This window comes from Rattus rattus, chromosome 9, assembly GCF_011064425.1.
Source record: "Rattus rattus isolate New Zealand chromosome 9, Rrattus_CSIRO_v1, whole genome shotgun sequence".
In the NCBI taxonomy this organism is placed as follows: domain Eukaryota; kingdom Metazoa; phylum Chordata; class Mammalia; order Rodentia; family Muridae; genus Rattus; species Rattus rattus.
Genome location: NC_046162.1, coordinates 96,265,085 through 96,281,349, shown reverse-complemented (window position 1 = coordinate 96,281,349; position 16,265 = coordinate 96,265,085). Strand labels below are relative to the sequence as shown.

The 16,265-nt window shown below is 38.4% G+C and overlaps 1 protein-coding gene across 5 annotated transcripts in view; it reads left to right on the top strand.

Moving 5' to 3' along the window:
• The window catches only part of Taok1 (TAO kinase 1), a 79,402-nt gene that overhangs the window by 296 nt on the left and 62,841 nt on the right, over positions 1-16,265 (top strand). The window contains exons 1-4 of one of the 5 annotated variants that reach the window (XM_032911723.1): positions 1-354; positions 2,022-2,112; positions 5,761-5,823; positions 11,842-11,911. The exon at positions 1-354 is cut by the window's left edge and continues 296 nt beyond it. The gene's annotated coding sequence lies outside the window, so the exon portion shown is untranslated. The remainder of the gene's footprint in view (positions 355-2,021; positions 2,113-5,760; positions 5,824-11,841; positions 11,912-16,265) is intronic. The other 4 variants (XM_032911722.1, XM_032911725.1, XM_032911724.1 and 1 more) reach the window with 4 other exon arrangements.

Below are 16,265 nucleotides of genomic sequence, written 5' to 3'. Positions count from 1 at the left end.
TGGGCCCGCCCGCCAAGGGGCCGCGGCGGGGGACCGACAGGGCCTCGGCTGTGGGGACCGGAGGCGGCCGAGGCCCGGGCCGGTTCCCCCGAGGCGGCGGCGGCGGCGACTCCCGGCACTTCCCCCGCGCCATCTTAACTGAGCCCGAGCGTTAAGGGCGCCTCCTCGACCCCGGTCGTCCCCTCGTCCCCCCCTCCCTCCCCCCGGCCCCTTGTCGCAGAGCTTGGGCTGGGTGGCTGGGGGGGGGCGGCGGTCTGTCGCTGGGCCCCCTCCTCCTCCTCGCTCTCCAGCGCTGAGGCCAACGGAGCGCTCCAGGGGTCTGCGCCCGTCTGCCCCCGACCTGCCGGCGAAGGGGTAAGGGCACCTCTGCTTTGGGAAAGGAAGACATGGAGGGGGCGGGGAAATTCTGCCCACTCAGGCCTCTCTGGGTGAAAGAAGAGATCTGGGGGTAGAGTGGGGGAGGGAGACAGGGAGGGTCTGAATCTGTGGGTGGGGTGAAGAAACTGGTGAGCTGGGCGCCCTCCTGTTTTGAGGGGCCAGAGCAATTGCATTCCTTTTTCCTAAGGGTCACCGGAAGAGGTGGTGGAAGGGGATGTTTCTAAGAAGGTGTGGCTCTAGTAGGAGATTTGAGTTGACGTGCACCCCGATTTAAAGGCGCGAGGTCCCTTTCTGGTCTCTCCTCTTATCCCGCTTCTCCTCCTTTGTAGCGTCTGTGTTCTTGGGAATGGAGAATGCTCTGGGTAACCAACTGGATGATTTCCACTCCTTCCCCAAGGAAATCTATACCTTTCTAAAGTAAGGGGCGATGGAAGCATCCTCTACCCCCCCCCCGTCAGTAATCTACTGCAGTGCTGCAGGAGTCCAAGTCAGTTTCTTCGTACACATACCCATGTATACACTGAAGTGGGGGTTGGGGGCAGGAGAGGCAAGTAATAGTGCTTCCCTTCGAGAGGTTAGGTTTTTTTCCCTTTGGTTTTAAATCGATGACAATACTGTTTGGATTCTTCCCCTGAGATATGTCCATGGGAAGTATGTCCGCTCTTCTTGTTACTGTTGGAATATGGCTTCATGTTAGAACAGTTCTGATGTCTCTCTTTCTCTGTTTTGAGAAAGACGAGAATTCCTGGATGGACTGTTGAAGGGTCTGGTAGTTTTCGTTAGGATTTAAATAAAATCTCTCCCATTCTTTCCCTTTTCCCCCGTTGGCTTTTGTAGTTCTTTGAGAATTATTAGAAATTATTGCATTTAAACTCGGATAGTCAGACATTTGCCCCTGGGCTGTGACTTTTTAAGGTTAATACTATTTTGCATAACATTGGTACAGAAAATTTCTGAATATTATTATGTTATAAACTTTCATGAAGCAGTTGTTCCTTCTTAAGGAGATGTAAGGTAATGCACCCAGTTATGTTATGATCTATATTCTATATTCATTTTTTCTTTTTTACTTCATGTCATACTTATTTTAAAAGAAACCATCTTGTCTGGTTTACAGTACTTGTTGATTTTTGTGGTTGGTAGAGTAGAAGCAAAAATAACAGTTTTAGCATTCTGTTAAGTGCCTTTTGAACAAAAACTTAGCCTTCAAGTCCTGAAGAAGTCTTGATCTATGTTTTTTTTTTTTTTTTTTTTTTTTTTTTTTAACTTTTCTCTCTTTAACAGAGTCTTGATGTACAATCCTCCCCGCTTTATAGATAGGGTCTCTATATTCAAACTGTCTTGAACTCAGCAATTCTGCCTTTGACCCTCTTTTGTGCTGGGATTACAGGTGTAAGCCTCCACACCGGGGTCCATTTTTTAAAATTGTTTCAATTTACTAGTAAAGTGTTTCAAAATGTTCTACATGTGAATATTAGTAGTAATAAAAGATTGCTAAACTCTGCTAGTGAATTATCTTGATATTTTATTAATATCCCTTTTAGTGTCTAAGCTTTACTTAATGAGTTATTTTTAAATTATGAATAAAGGGATTAAAGATGTAGCAGCACTGCTAGGCATTGACTTAAGTTCTTCTCATGTAGTCCAGGCTGGTTTAACTGTGTAGCTGAGGATAACTTCAAACTCCTGAACTCCTGATAACTCTGTCTCCAGCCTCCAAGTCTAGAATTACAGGTGTGTGCCTTCATATTCCAATTTAAACTTTTCTTTTTTGGAAACAGCATCTCACTATACTGTGTATATAGTGGCGAATGAGTTCCCTAGCTGGCCTGCAACTTAGTATGCAGGCCAGATAGGCCTCAAATTAATAAGAGATCTACCTGTCTCTGCATGCTGTGTGCTGGGATTAAAGTTGTGGGCCACCATGCCTGTCCTAAATTCTTTTATTTATTTCATGATATTTGGGAAGCTGCATAATGTTTTTCTCAAAAATTGAAAATTTCTGCCTTATTTATTCTTTTTTTTTTTTTTTTCTTCTGAGCTAGGGACCGAACCCAGGGCCTTGCACTTGCTAGGCAAGCGCTCTACCACTGAGCTAAATCCCCAACCCCTTATTTATTCTTTTAATATTCATCTCAGTTGATAGCACCAATCATTTGAATCTCTCTCTCTCTCTCTCTCTCTCTTTCTCTCTCTTTTTTTTTTTTTTTTTGAGGATGGTGTTGGGGAAACAAGATCTCATGTAGTCTAGATTGTCTTCAAATATTGTATAGCTGAGGCTAGTCCTGAACTGAACCTCCTATCTCACCTGTGCCATTGTGTGCCTAGAATTTGTTTTTGTTGAGGCAGGTTCTTTCTATGCAGTCCTACCTGGCCTTGAACTTGTGGCAGTCCTTCTGCCTCAGCCTTCTGTGCCCGAGTTCATCGAACTTCATGACATAAAGTGCATGTTGTCCTGTTAGCAGAATATGTAGCTTTCTCCTCATTCAGGAAAAATTGTTTTAATACCTAATTTTCTGCTTTAAGGTTTATTGTATGATAGTAGCAAGTATGAATCTAAACATACTGCATAGTAAAGAGTGATTGTTTTTATCTTAGAAAGATGCAAGAAGTGTGGATTTATCAATAGCTACAAAATTTAAGGATGTACACACACAGGGTATAGGTTAATTGCTTTACTGATTCATATTAGAACTAAGGCATTGTTATAGCTGGTAGGAGCTCTTCCCAAAAGAATGGCAAAAGTAGGTTGGTGATCAGTTAAATAAATTCATTCTTAAGGAAAAAACTGCCTGAGGGTTATTTCATGACCCCCGATGGCATTGTCAGACAATACTGAGCGCTGTTAGTCTGAGTTGATTCCAGATTAGTGTGGTGCTTATGTTTCTAAATAGTTCATCCACAAAATGGAGTGTACATCACTTCCTGTTCTTTCACAACTGCCTCTTTCTTTGGATTCCCTTTTAATGACCTAATTTTTGGCATTCTGTTATCTGATTTGTTAATTTGGTTATTATTCTCATGTTTTATAAATAGAGGAATTTCTAAGAATCAACTGGTTTAGAGACTTTTAATAATCAAAGTATTTTTAAAATTGCTTTTTAATTTTTTTAAGCATCTCACTCAATACTGCTGAAACAGTAGTAGACCAGGGTATCCTGAACTTGCTGAAGAGGCTTGCTTCTGACTCTTGAACTGGGATTACAGGCGTGCTCCCTCACGACTGTTCTTTTGAAAAAAAAAAAAAAATGTGTCTGTGTGAGAGGGAGAGGAAGACAGAGAGGGAGTGGGAGTGCTAGAGGAGGATGTTGTGTCCTCCTTTATCACTGTCTGTCTTACCCTTTAAAACTAGGGTATCTTGGCTGAATCTGGGGGTAGGCTGATGGGACAACAAGACCCATTGATTCTTCTCTCTCTGCCTCCCACAGTGCTGGAGAGGAGCTCATGGGCATAGCTAGGTTTTTATATGGATTCTAGAAATTTGAACTCAGACCCTCATGCTTGTTCAGCAACTGTTGTTACGCACTGAGCCATCTCCCTTACACCAAGAATATCTTAATAGTATCAAAACACTGCTTCCGTTATAAAGATGTCTCAACTTTAAACTGATGAAAGTTATGTATTTTGCTGTTCGGAAACCCAGGGTTTTAAGGATGCTAGGTAAGTATTCTTACCACTGAGTTACATCCTTGCTGTTTGAAAAGTTTAAAGGAGATATAGTAGTATACAGAACCAAATATGTGTAAAAACTAAATAGAAAACAATTGCTATATATTCTATAACACAGATTTCTGGATAATTTTGGATATATTATTTGTATGTTAATACAAAATAAGTACATCTTAAGGCTAGGGATGTAAGTCAGTGATAAGCTTAAGGTTCTAGGTTTAGTCTCTAACACTATAAATTGGGTATGGTAGAACATGCTTGTAATTCTGTCAGGGGCCTGTAATCCCGGGATGAAGGTGGAGGCAGGAAGATCCAAAAGTTAAAGACCATCTTAGCTACAGATTAAGTTTGAAGCCAGACTGAGCTATAAAAGACCCTGTCCTAATTTATCTGTATGTATATCAAGGCATATTTAGTCCCATCTTATAATGTTATTCTACTAACAATGAACACTAATTGGGATATTTAAATTTGGTGTTTACTAGAGAACACACTCTTTCACTATTTCCTCTCTGCCTCCCTCTCTCTTTCTCTCTTTCTTTCTTTCTTTTTTTTTTTTTTTTTTCTATTTTTTCGGAGCTGGGGACCGAACCCAGGGCCTTGCGTTTGCTAGGCAAGCGCTCTACCACTGAGCTAAATCCCCAGCCCTCTTTCTCTCTTTCAAATGTGTATTACTGTTTTGCATGCATGCATGCATGTATGTATGTATATATGTAATATGTAAGTGTACCATGTCTGTGCCTGGTGCCCAAAGAGTCCAGAAGAGGGCATCAGATCCCCCTGGAAAAGGACTTAGAGATGGTTGTGAGCTGCCATGTGGTGCTGAGAACTGAACCCTGGTTGTTTCCAAGAACAACAGCAAGTGTTAACAACATTATTTTATTTTAATTAACTAATTATATTTTTGAGTCTGGGTCTTGGTACATTATGTAGTAGCTCCCAGATTTACCATGTGGCCCTTGAATTCAAGGTGTTTCTCCTGTTCTTACCTTTGGGTTTTGGGATTACAGGCATTTGCTTCCACACAGGTTAAGATTGAATGCTCCTAACTAGCCATAAGAGCTATAGTATAGTTTAATAATTTGCTGGTTGTACTCTGTTTTAGTGGTGGACGACACCTTTAATGCCAGCACTTGGGAGGTGTGTGGATCTTTGGTTTACATAGCAAGTTCTCAGGCAGCCAGGTCTTAAGCAGTGAGATTTTCTCTTTCAGAAAGAGAGGGGGTGGGGAAAGAAAAAATATAAATAGGTTACATAATTGTAGCCCCCAGCACTTGGGAGCCAAGGCAGGATGATCTATATAGTGAGTTCCAAGCCAGCTAGGACTACAGACTAACTAAAAAAAAGATGTTTTTTTTACTAGATATGAATAGTAAAACTAAATGTTATATATGGGTCAGCGGTTGACATTTGAAGTAGGATTAAGATTATTTTCTTCATGTCATCTAGAAATGCTCTTCTATGTTTGGCTGATTTATGTATTAAAATTAGGTTATTTCCCATTCATCTTTCTTTGGTTATCAGTAGTCTATTATAACAACACTTTTTCTAACTTAACTATTTAGAAATTAGGAGCTTTTTGGTGAAGGACTGTTGTTCAGTTCAGAATCATATGAATGAATCATTTAATTCAAGTTTGTATAGTCAAGTTCTACATAAAATTGGGACTGTCCCATTAAATAGAGTGCCAACATATGTTCATCTACCTTTTAGGTTTCTGAACTTGTTCATGGCTGGATTTTTAAAAAATATATTCAAGATTTCCTGTTATGAAATGTAAGTGAGAAGATAAAAAACTATATTGTTTCATTCCATTTTATTTTATGAGTGGGCTAAAGTATTGAATTTTTAGTGATAAAATTTGATGTTTAGTTTTGTTAATGGTGTCTCACTGCTTTAAAAAAAAACAAGAATTCCTGGCTACTAGAAACACTTATTTTCAGTTGAGATGTTTCTGTCATCATTTAGTAACAAGTATTTGTTTCTGTATCAGTCTCTTCCATTTGTAGAAGAAGCAGATTTTTGTTTTTCTGAATTATAGTTTAAATAGTGACAAAATTAGGTGGTCAATAAAAGGTGAAAGCCTTTCTTAAAATGAAAACCTCTATAAATAAGTAAGAGTATACATTACTAAATACCTTGCTTAGTACGCATGCTACTCTGTTAAACATACCAGTTTGCTACTTGAGAGCCTGAAGTAGCAGAATCTCTTGAGTTCTAGGCCAGTCTGGGAAACCTGAGGAAACTCCATCTTTTTTTTTTTTTTTTTTTATTCATATATTATAAATAAGTACACTATAGCTGTATTCAGATACACCAGAAGAGGGCATCGGATCTCTTTACAGATGGTTGTGAGCCACCATGTGGTTGCTGGGAATTGAACTCATGACCTCTGGAAGAGCAGTCAGGTACTCTTAACCGCTGAGCCATCTCTCCAGCCCAGGAAACTCCATCTTAAAACAAGCATCAGTTATGTGCTAGGTATATATTTATCAAGTCAGGGTTTATGTAGCCGGGATGGCCATGAACTTGGCTGTATAGCTGAGGATGACTGAATTTCTGCTTCCTGCTTCACCTCTCAGAGCTGGAATAATAGGCATATTCCACTACATCTTTTTTGCAAGTGCTGGGGATTGAACCCAAGACTCTGCACGGGTGGCCAACACTCCACTAACTGAATTTTATCAGCACTTCTTCAGCTTTTCCCACTTTTTGCTATGCTGTCCAGAATGGACTTCCTAGGTGCTGGGATTATAGGTGTGCAACATCATATTTAAGTTTCCTGGCTTATTTTTAAGCAAAGAAGGGCCACTTTTTTCTTTTTATAAGCGTGTGTGTGTCCGTCTGTCCGTCCGTCCATCCATCCATCCACCCACCTATCTATCTGCATTGGTGTTTTGCCTGCATGTGTTTGGGTGAGGGTTTTGAATCTTGGACATAAGTTGTGAGCTGCCATGTGGGTGCTGGGAAATGAACCAACTTATTTGCAAGAGCAGTAAGTTATCTTGACTGCTGAGCCATATCTAGTCCCTGTTAAGTTTTTTGATCAAATAATTAATTGTAAGCAGGTGAATTACATTTAGAAAAACATGCAAAGTTCAGTTTCTAAGAAATAGTTATTAGTTAAACGGAATGGGAACAGAATATAGTAAAACTGGCATATTTTAAATTTGAACCTTAAAATTATTACATTTATTTCTTTATTTGAATCATAAGTTGCAGGAGTTGATTCTCTGATTTTGCCATGTGGATCCTGAAGTCTGAGCTTGTGCTGTTATACCTGGCAGCCAGGGCCTTACCCATCTCTCTGGCCTGATTGCTGTATTTTCATGATGGCGTTTATAAACTGCACACCTTCCTTAGCTTAAAAGAACTTTTTGAGAGTCTATTCTTGCCCTCCTTTCACATGTCCTAAGGATTAACTTACACCATCCGGGTTGGCTGGAAGCATTTTGTATGTCCTGAACTGCCTTACCTGTTTTAAATCTTAACTTTTTCTGTAAAGATAGTATTTACTGAGTTGCTAGATTTAAATAGGATGATCTTTATCTGCTTGATATACCGATGCATGCAAACACTCAGCTGTACATTGACTTTATATTAGTTGGTTAATACATGTTTATAAATAAACATAGGGGTGTTTAATATTTAAGAGTGAGTTATAGGGGTTAGGAATGCTTATACAATGTTTGTCTACTAAAAGTGTAGTTCTTTTTTTTTTTTTAATCCCCTTATTGGAGGGCAAAAAAACCTAGTGAATTACATTCTATGTATTTTTTTTTTTATTCTTTTTTTCGGAGCTGGGGACCGAACCCAGGGCCTTGCGCTTACTAGGCAAGCGCTCTACCACTGAGCTAAATCCCGAACCCCTATCATTCTATGTATTTTTACAAATTTATTATTAGTTTTTATTTTTTGCAGTACTGGGAATTGAACTTACGATCTGCAGTATGGTAGATTATTTATTTTATGCATGTGAGTACACCATTGCTTTCTTCAGACTGTCACTGTCTTCAGGTACACCAGAAGGGGGCATCGGATCCCATTACAGATGGTTGTGAGCCCCACTGTAGGTGTTGGGAACCATCTTGCTTTCTCTATTAGAGCTGTCATCTCCCTAGCCTCTCCTATCCTTTTTTAAACTTTATTTTGAGTTGAGGCAGTCTCTTTAAATTGCCTAGTCCACCTTGAACTTTGGGTTCACTTGCCTCAGACTCCTGAGTTACTGGCTTGCATTCTTTACTTTTTAAGTTCAGTTTATATTTTTTGTTTAGAAAATTATTTATGTATTTTAAATTTACTTATTTTGTGTTTACATGTATGCATATGTGGAGGTCAGAGGACAACTTGTGGGAGTTGCCAACCCTTCTGCCTTGTTGGTTTTGGGGATTGAACTTGGTAGTCAGGCTCGGTGGAATGTGCCCTTACCTGCTAGCCATCACTGGGTTATACTTTTGGGCATCTTATACACATGCATATCATTGTGCTGCTCTGGGCTGGACCCAGAACCTTGCACATGTTAAGAAAGCACTTCTACTACTGAATTACAACTATAATTCTTGGGGGTTGGGGATTTAGCTCAGTGGTAGAGCGCTTGCCTAGGAAGCGCAAGGCCCTGGGTTCAGTCTCCAGCTCCAGAAAAAAAAAAAAAAAAAAATAAAAAAGAATCTGAACAACTGTAATTCTTTTACTGACATATTTTTTTGAGAAATGGTTAGAATATCAGAGTAGTTTACTGTTGTGTTTAGAATAGACTAATATGTATTGTTTAATGCTAATGTATGTGAGATGGGTTGGGGAGAATGGTATCTAAAATGGATCCCTGGGGGTTGGGGATTTAGCTCAGTGGTAGAGCGCTTGCCTAGCAAGCCAAGGCCCTGGGTTCGTCCCCAGCTCCAAAAAAAAAAAAAAAAAGAAAAGGAAAAAAAAAAATGGATCCCTGGGCCTTGAAACACTCTGTACTGAAATACCACCCGACTTGCCTGATTGGAGCTTTTAAATCTGTGAGGTTTTTTCCGTTTGTTCAATGTAAAGCCTAATCTAAGGAATAAAATTCTATTTTTTCCCTTTAGAACTTTTTTTCTTATTTAAGAATTTGATGTAAAATTTCTTACTGGAGTTCTTTTTTTTTTTTTTTTTAAGATTTATTTATTTTATTTATATGAATACATTGTAGCTGTCTTCAGACTCACCAGAAGAGGGCATTGAATCCCATTACAGATGGTTGTGAGCCACCATGTGGTTGCTGGGAATTGAACTCAGGACCTCTGGAAGAGCAGTTAGTGCTCTTTACCACTGAGCCATCTCTCCAGTCCCCCTACCCCCTTACTGGAGTTCTTTTTTCCAAGCCTGATGTTGAAGGCATTCAGGAATACTTAATGTGACACTTTTTAAAATTAGATTTTATTAGATTTACTTATTTTATGTTTGAGTGTTTTGCATGTATGTATGTATGTATGTATGTATGTATATATGTATGTATATGTAATACATGTGTGTCTGGTGCCCTCAGAGGTCAGCTGAGAGAGTTAGAGACTTTAGAACTGGAGTTACGGGTTCTGGATACTTGTAAGCCACCATGTAGGTTTTGGGAGTCTTAAATTGCTGAGCCATCTCTTCAGCACCATGACCATGGCAAATCTTATAAAGGAAAACATTTAATTGGGGATGGCTTACTGTTTCAGAGGTTTTGTCCATTATCGTGGTGGGAGGCATGGTAGACATGGTGCTGTTGGAGCTGGGACTTCTGCATTGTGATCTGCAGGCAGCAGAAGGAGATTGTGTGGCATACTGGGCATAGCTTGAGCATAGGAGACCTCACAGCCTGCCCTCACACTGACATACCTCCTCTAACAAGGCCATACTTACTCCAACAAGGTCACACTTTGTAATAGTGTCACTCCTTATAGCCAAGCATTCAAACACCTGAATCTATGGGACCATACCTATTTTATTATTAATTTGTTTTTCAAGACATAGTTTCTCTGTGTAGCCCTGGTTGTCTAGGAACTCACTCGGTAGACCAGAATTGGCCTCAAATTCAGAGAGGTCCACTTGCCTCTACGTCTGCCTCCCAAGGGCTAGGATTAAAGGTATGTGCTACCACTGATTGACCCTAAAACAATACTTTATATTCATGTGTATATATATCCCAGAGTGTATGTATATCCACCATGTGCATGTGGTATTCTCAGAGGCCAAAAAAAAATGGTGTCAGATCTTTTTGGAATTGGAGTTTTAACATAGTTGTGAGCCCTCAGTGTGAATGCTAGGAATCAAACCCAGGTCTTCTGGAAGTGCAACCAGTACTCTTAACTGCTGAGTCATCTCTTCAGCTCAGCTAAGCTTTTTATTTAGTCTTTGTAGGTGTGTCTTTACTTTGAAATATATTATCAGAGTATATTAATTTGGCGTGTTAGTGTGTGTGTGTATAAATATAATTTTTTTACTTTTTTATGTGTATGGGTATTTTGCTTGCATTTATGTCTGTTTGTCAAGTGAGTACTTTCTAACTACAGAGGTTAGAAAAGGGTCTCTCTCAGATCACCCGAAACTGGAGTTGCAGATGTTGTAAGCTGTTATGTGGTAATTGAACCCAGATCTTCTGCAATAAAAACTCACGCTGTTAATTGCTGAGCTATCTCTTTAGACCATATTTTGTCTTCTTAAAACATGGCGTCATTTCGTAGCCCAGGCTGGCCTGGAACTCACTATATAGTGCAGGTTGATATTGAACTTGGGTCAGTCCTGTCTCGGCCTTCCAGGTACTGGGAACCTGTATGAGCTGTGATGCCTGAGTAGTTCAAACTCTTAAGAGATTATTGTGTGCTGTTAAAATCCTGTCCTTGTTCTGGATGAGTTTTATTTTTTCTTTTTTAAATCTCCTTAATTTTTTTTTTCAAGTTAGATAGCTATTCATGGGACACTAAGGTCTTTTCATGCTTGGCAGTTATTCTAAGCCATTGCTTTCTAGGTTGTGACTAATGTGAACTCAGTTTATAGTAAGTATATGGGAAATGTCAGAGTATGTACAGTAAGGGGTAGATTATTAAGGGAAATATTGTGTGTCATAAGGTTTCTGGACACCTTGATAGTCTTTTATTTTGAATTCTATCCTGGCTGCACTGGAAACAGATGTCTCTATAGTAAGCAAGCGCTCCCTTTACTTCTAATTGCATGGCTCTGAAGAGTGAGTGCTTATGGTGTTTTTCTTTTTCAAAATTCTACCTTTAAATTTGTACTAATTTCCTTGTCTAGTCTATTTGTTCAAATTGGCATATTTACCTTTTCTAGGGCTTAAATCTTGATAGGTATGAAGGACTTTATCAGAGATCCTGGGAAGGGCCAATACTCTAAAGACTTTTGCAAGTAATTCCAGAGAGAGCTATTTATATTCGGAATGTTTGTTATATCGTATGTGTAAGTGTCTTTGTATTTTCTTGTACACTGTAGAATTAGTAGGGAAAGCTTTTGGGGGTCGCTAGGAATGGAACTTGTGCCTTGTTTTCAGACTGCTCCTGAAATACATTCCTTTCTCCTTATCACCCAGAAAGGAAAAAACATTTTTTTAAACTTATTTTTGAGATAGGATTTCATGTATCTCAGGCTAGCTTCAAGTTGTTATGTAGCTGAGTGCTGGGGTTGCCACCATGCCACTATCTCTGGTATATGTGGCACTGATCAGACCAGGGTTTTGTACATACTAGGTAGTCACTCAACCAACTAGGGTATATATCTAGTTTTTTTTATTTACTCTTATTTTCAATTATGACAAGATTCTGCTATGTTGCTTAGGGTGGTGGTCACAACCTCCTGGGCCCAAGTGATCCTTATGCTTCAGTTTTCAAGTAACTACAACTTACAGGTATGCAACACTGTGAAACTTAATTGCAGCATATTAAGAAAATAACATTTATTCTTGCTTGACAATATAGATTTAATATTCAAGTATTATGGTATGTAGTTTCATAAAATTAATGTGACTAGTGTGCTACGTAAGTATTAAAGAGATTATAGAGTGCTTCTGTGTATTACTATGTAGACTTTGTATTTTGATTGCTTTTAATCCCTTTGTAGAAGTAATTTAAGTCTTTACTTTTTTCTTTGCTAAGACTACTTTGGGGCTAGAGAGATGGCTCAACAGTTAAGAGCACTAGTTGTTGTATAGGCCTTGGCTTTGATTCCTAATACCATATGGTGACTTAGAGGCATCTATAACATCAGTTAGAGGGGATCTGACAGCCTCTTCTGTTCTCCTTGGGCATCAGGAATGAACGTGCTGCATATACATACATGCAGGAAAACACTTATAAATAAATAAATAAATCTGGGGGTTTGGGGGACTTGGTGACCTGACTGTCTGCTGACCCTGTCTCTTAGGGTAGCCTTGAACTTGGTATGTAAACTAGGGTGGGGTTGAGTTCCTGATTCAGATTATAAGCATATGCTATAATTTTGGCCTTCTAGTTTATGTTTGGCTTGGTTTCTATCAATTTATTTCTATTAAAACAAATAGATTTCAGGACAAGTTGAGGGAACGTCATTACTGAACAAGGTCAAGATTTTTTTTGTTTTTCTTAGAGTTAAGAATTCACAGTCAGGGGGTTGGGGATTTAGCTCAGTGGTAGAGCATTTGCCTAGCAAGCACAAGGCCCTGGGTTCAGTCCCCAGCTCCGAAAAAAAGAAAAAAGAAAAAAAAAAAAAGAATTCACAGTCAGATTTTCTCCCAGATTTTAGTATTCATTTTTTTCACTTTTGGTTAGCATTGTAAGATTCAATCAAGTATTTTCGAAAGCTTTCCCTTGTTCCCTTTCTCTTCTGGGGAGCGATGTCTCATTCTGTATTTCAGGCTGGTCTGAAGCTCATAGACTAGATTGGGCTCAAACTCACTTCAGTCTTTCTGTTACTGTTACAGCAGTATTATACAGGTGAGCTACCAAAACTAGCTCCTTTTGCTCCTTTGAAGTATAATCTATTTTTTTACTTAAGATTTTGTCTTGGGTTTTTTTTTTTTTTTTTTTTTGGTTTGGTGGTAGATAAGTATATAAAATATATCCAATACTGAGAGTGTAAAGTTTAATGTGAAACTTTACAATTTTCATTCCAAATGCCTTTTTTAACTATATAACACGAAGTCCATTGAATGTATAGATTTTGAGTCTGGTTAATTCTGATATGCAATTTGTTTATTTATTTGCAAATTTAAAAAAAAATAAAGTTTGGGGTTGGGGATTTAGCTCAGTGGTAGAGCGCTTGCCTAGCAAGCCCAAGGCCCTGGGAAGAGCAGCCAGTGCTCTTAACTGCTGAGCCATCTCTCCAGCCCTCTTCCTCCTCTCTTTTCTAAACGTGGTTTCTCTGTTTAACAGCCTGTCTTTCTGGAACAAACTCTGTAGACCAGGCTGACCTCAAACTCAGATTCTACTGTCTGTGCCTCCCAAGTGCTGGGATCAAAGGTGTGTACCACCATGCCCCACATGGATGATATTCTTATTGCTTTGTGAACTTGAGGAAGTCATTTAATTTTTTTGGGTCTCAGTTTTATCATCTGTATAAATTAGAACTGATAATGCTTCTAAGTATTGGTATAAGAGGGTTAGATTCATTTATAGACCTGAGAATAGTACTTGGCGTATTGTGCTAGTATTGTCTTGATTCTGTATTACTCAGAAGGCTTTTGTTGGCTTGTGAGATAGCTCAGCAGTTAAGAACCACTGGTTGCTCTTCCAGAGGACCAGAGTTCAACTCTCTGCACCCACATGCCATTCACAATGAACTCCAGTACATATTCATGGTACACAGACATACATGCAGGCAAAAACATCCATGCACATAATACAGTAAAAATTTTAATGGCTTTTGTTTTCTCCTAGTTCTGATCCTCTTATTTATTGCTCTGATTTATCTCCTATAGTCCTCTTTTCTTGCTGTGCTGGCGATTGAACACAGTCCCTCAAGCATATAGCTAGGTGCTCTACCACTGAGCTATCACTCTCTGCTTAATCAGACTTACAGAGTTATAGTCAAGTACGAATGAAGATTTACAAGTTAATCTACCACTTAAAATTATAAAAAAAATTCTTTATTTAAGCAGGAGGAAAAAAGGCACTAAAAATTTATATGTGAAAGTTTCTAACATTCTAGTACCTTTTGTCCTTACCTCAGTAATCATCTCTTCTACATCTGATCTCACTTCTGTTTTTTTTTTTTTTTTTTTAAAATTATTCATTTTATTATATATAATTGTTGAGTGTATGAAGAGGGCATCAGATATATATTTTTTTTGTGGTTCTTTTTTTTCTGGAAGAGCAGTCAGTGGGATCTTAACCCAGGGCCATCTCTCCAGCCCCCTGATCTCACTTCTTTAAATCTATTTTTACCATCTTGAGCTTAAATTATTGAGTGTATATATATACATTTATATTTTATGAATGCGTTTATGTGTATGTGCACATATATGCTATAATGTGCAAAAGGATATCAAAGGACAGCTTTAGGGGTTGATTCTTGCCTTCCATGGTGAATTCTGGGGAATCAGACATAGGACATCAGGCTTGTGTGGCAATTACCCTCTGAGTCATCTTGCCAGGCACATTTTGTTTAGTTTCTTTAAGTTTATCTGTGATTGCCCCTCCATATTTTCTTTTTTTTTTTGCATTAAAAAACCCATAATTGCCCAGTACACCACTCTTATATATAATACCTTCTCTGCTAGTAATATGGTTATCTTTTTTTTTTTTTTTTTGGTTCTCCTTTGTACTTTTTTTAATCCTGTTTTTATTTGTTTAAATACTCTTCCATAACTCTGTCCCTAGTGTCCTAATTATTGTGTCCTTGTTCTCCCGGAGTTCTTTTTGGCTCATTTTGGTGTTCTAGTTTAGTTCGTAACAGGATGCATTCCTTTTGTGTAATTTTTTGCCTTAGTTTTACCAGGAAAGTTATCATGTACTTCTAATTTAGTGCCTCACATAGGTCATGTAATTCTTTCTAACAGTTTAATAGAATCTCATTGAATTATAAAAGTTTGTCCTTTGAAGCTTTGGATAGCAGCTAGCAGTCCATATATATATAATATATATATAATATATATATGCATATATGCATAGATATACTGTATATATCTCAAGGAGTTCACAGACCAACTATTTAGCAATTCTTATTCAGCATGTTTAAGAATAATATTTCTATGATTCTTTCTGGTTCTAAATCTCTGATTCTACTGTAAATTAACACAATGGGACAGCCTAAGATTTACATAGGCTCATGGAGCTGTGCTATACTTTGTGCTTTTTGTAGTTTTGTTTTTTTTTGTTTTTTTTTGTTTTTTTTTCCGAGCTGAGGACCGAACCTAGGGCCTTGTGCTTGCCCTAGGCAGCTTTACCACTGAGCCAAATCCCCAACCCTTTTTGTAGTTTTATACGTAGTCGTCTGGGCTGAAGAGATGGCTCAATGGTTAAGAGCACTGACTGCTCTTCCAGAGGTCCTGAGGTTCAATTCCCAGCAACCACATGGTAGCTCACAACCATCTGTAGTGGGATCCAATGCCCTCTTCTGGTGTGTCTGAAGGGAGCAACAGTGTACATATATATATGAAATAAATAAAATAAATCTTAAAAAAAAAAAAAAGTCATCCTAGTTTACAATCAATCTTCAGGTGAGCCTGAAGACGGCTACAGTGTACTTATATATATTAAATATCTTTTAAAAATGTACTTGAGTATACCATTTTTCAGGCCTTTTTTTTTTTTTTAAAGATTTATTCATTTATTATATATAAGGAAGAAAGAAAAAGAAAGGAAAAAAAGGAAGGAAGTAGAGTTGGGACCCTGAATCTAAATTAGGACTGGGGAAAACATAGTAAGTATAGTAGTTTCCGAGGATCCCTAGGAGACATTTGCTGAGAAAAAAGGTAGATTGGAAGTGTTCTAGGATAGAATATATTAGAAGGACAGGTTACTATTTGATCAAAAACTAAGTGTGTCTGGCTAATCCTTTAAGACTGGAACCCAAGTCTTGTTGGTCCCACGTCTGTTTATCAAATTACTTGTAGGGTTCAGTAGTTTTAAGAGGGCACTAATAAGATGGACTAGATATCTCTCAGAGGACTGTATGTTTTGTTAAGGATTTTGATTTTAAATGTCTGCTATTTGTAGTGTGTTCTGATGTGACTAAGAAAGTCACCAAGGCTTAGTATGGTGACTCCCACCAAACCAAACAGGAAG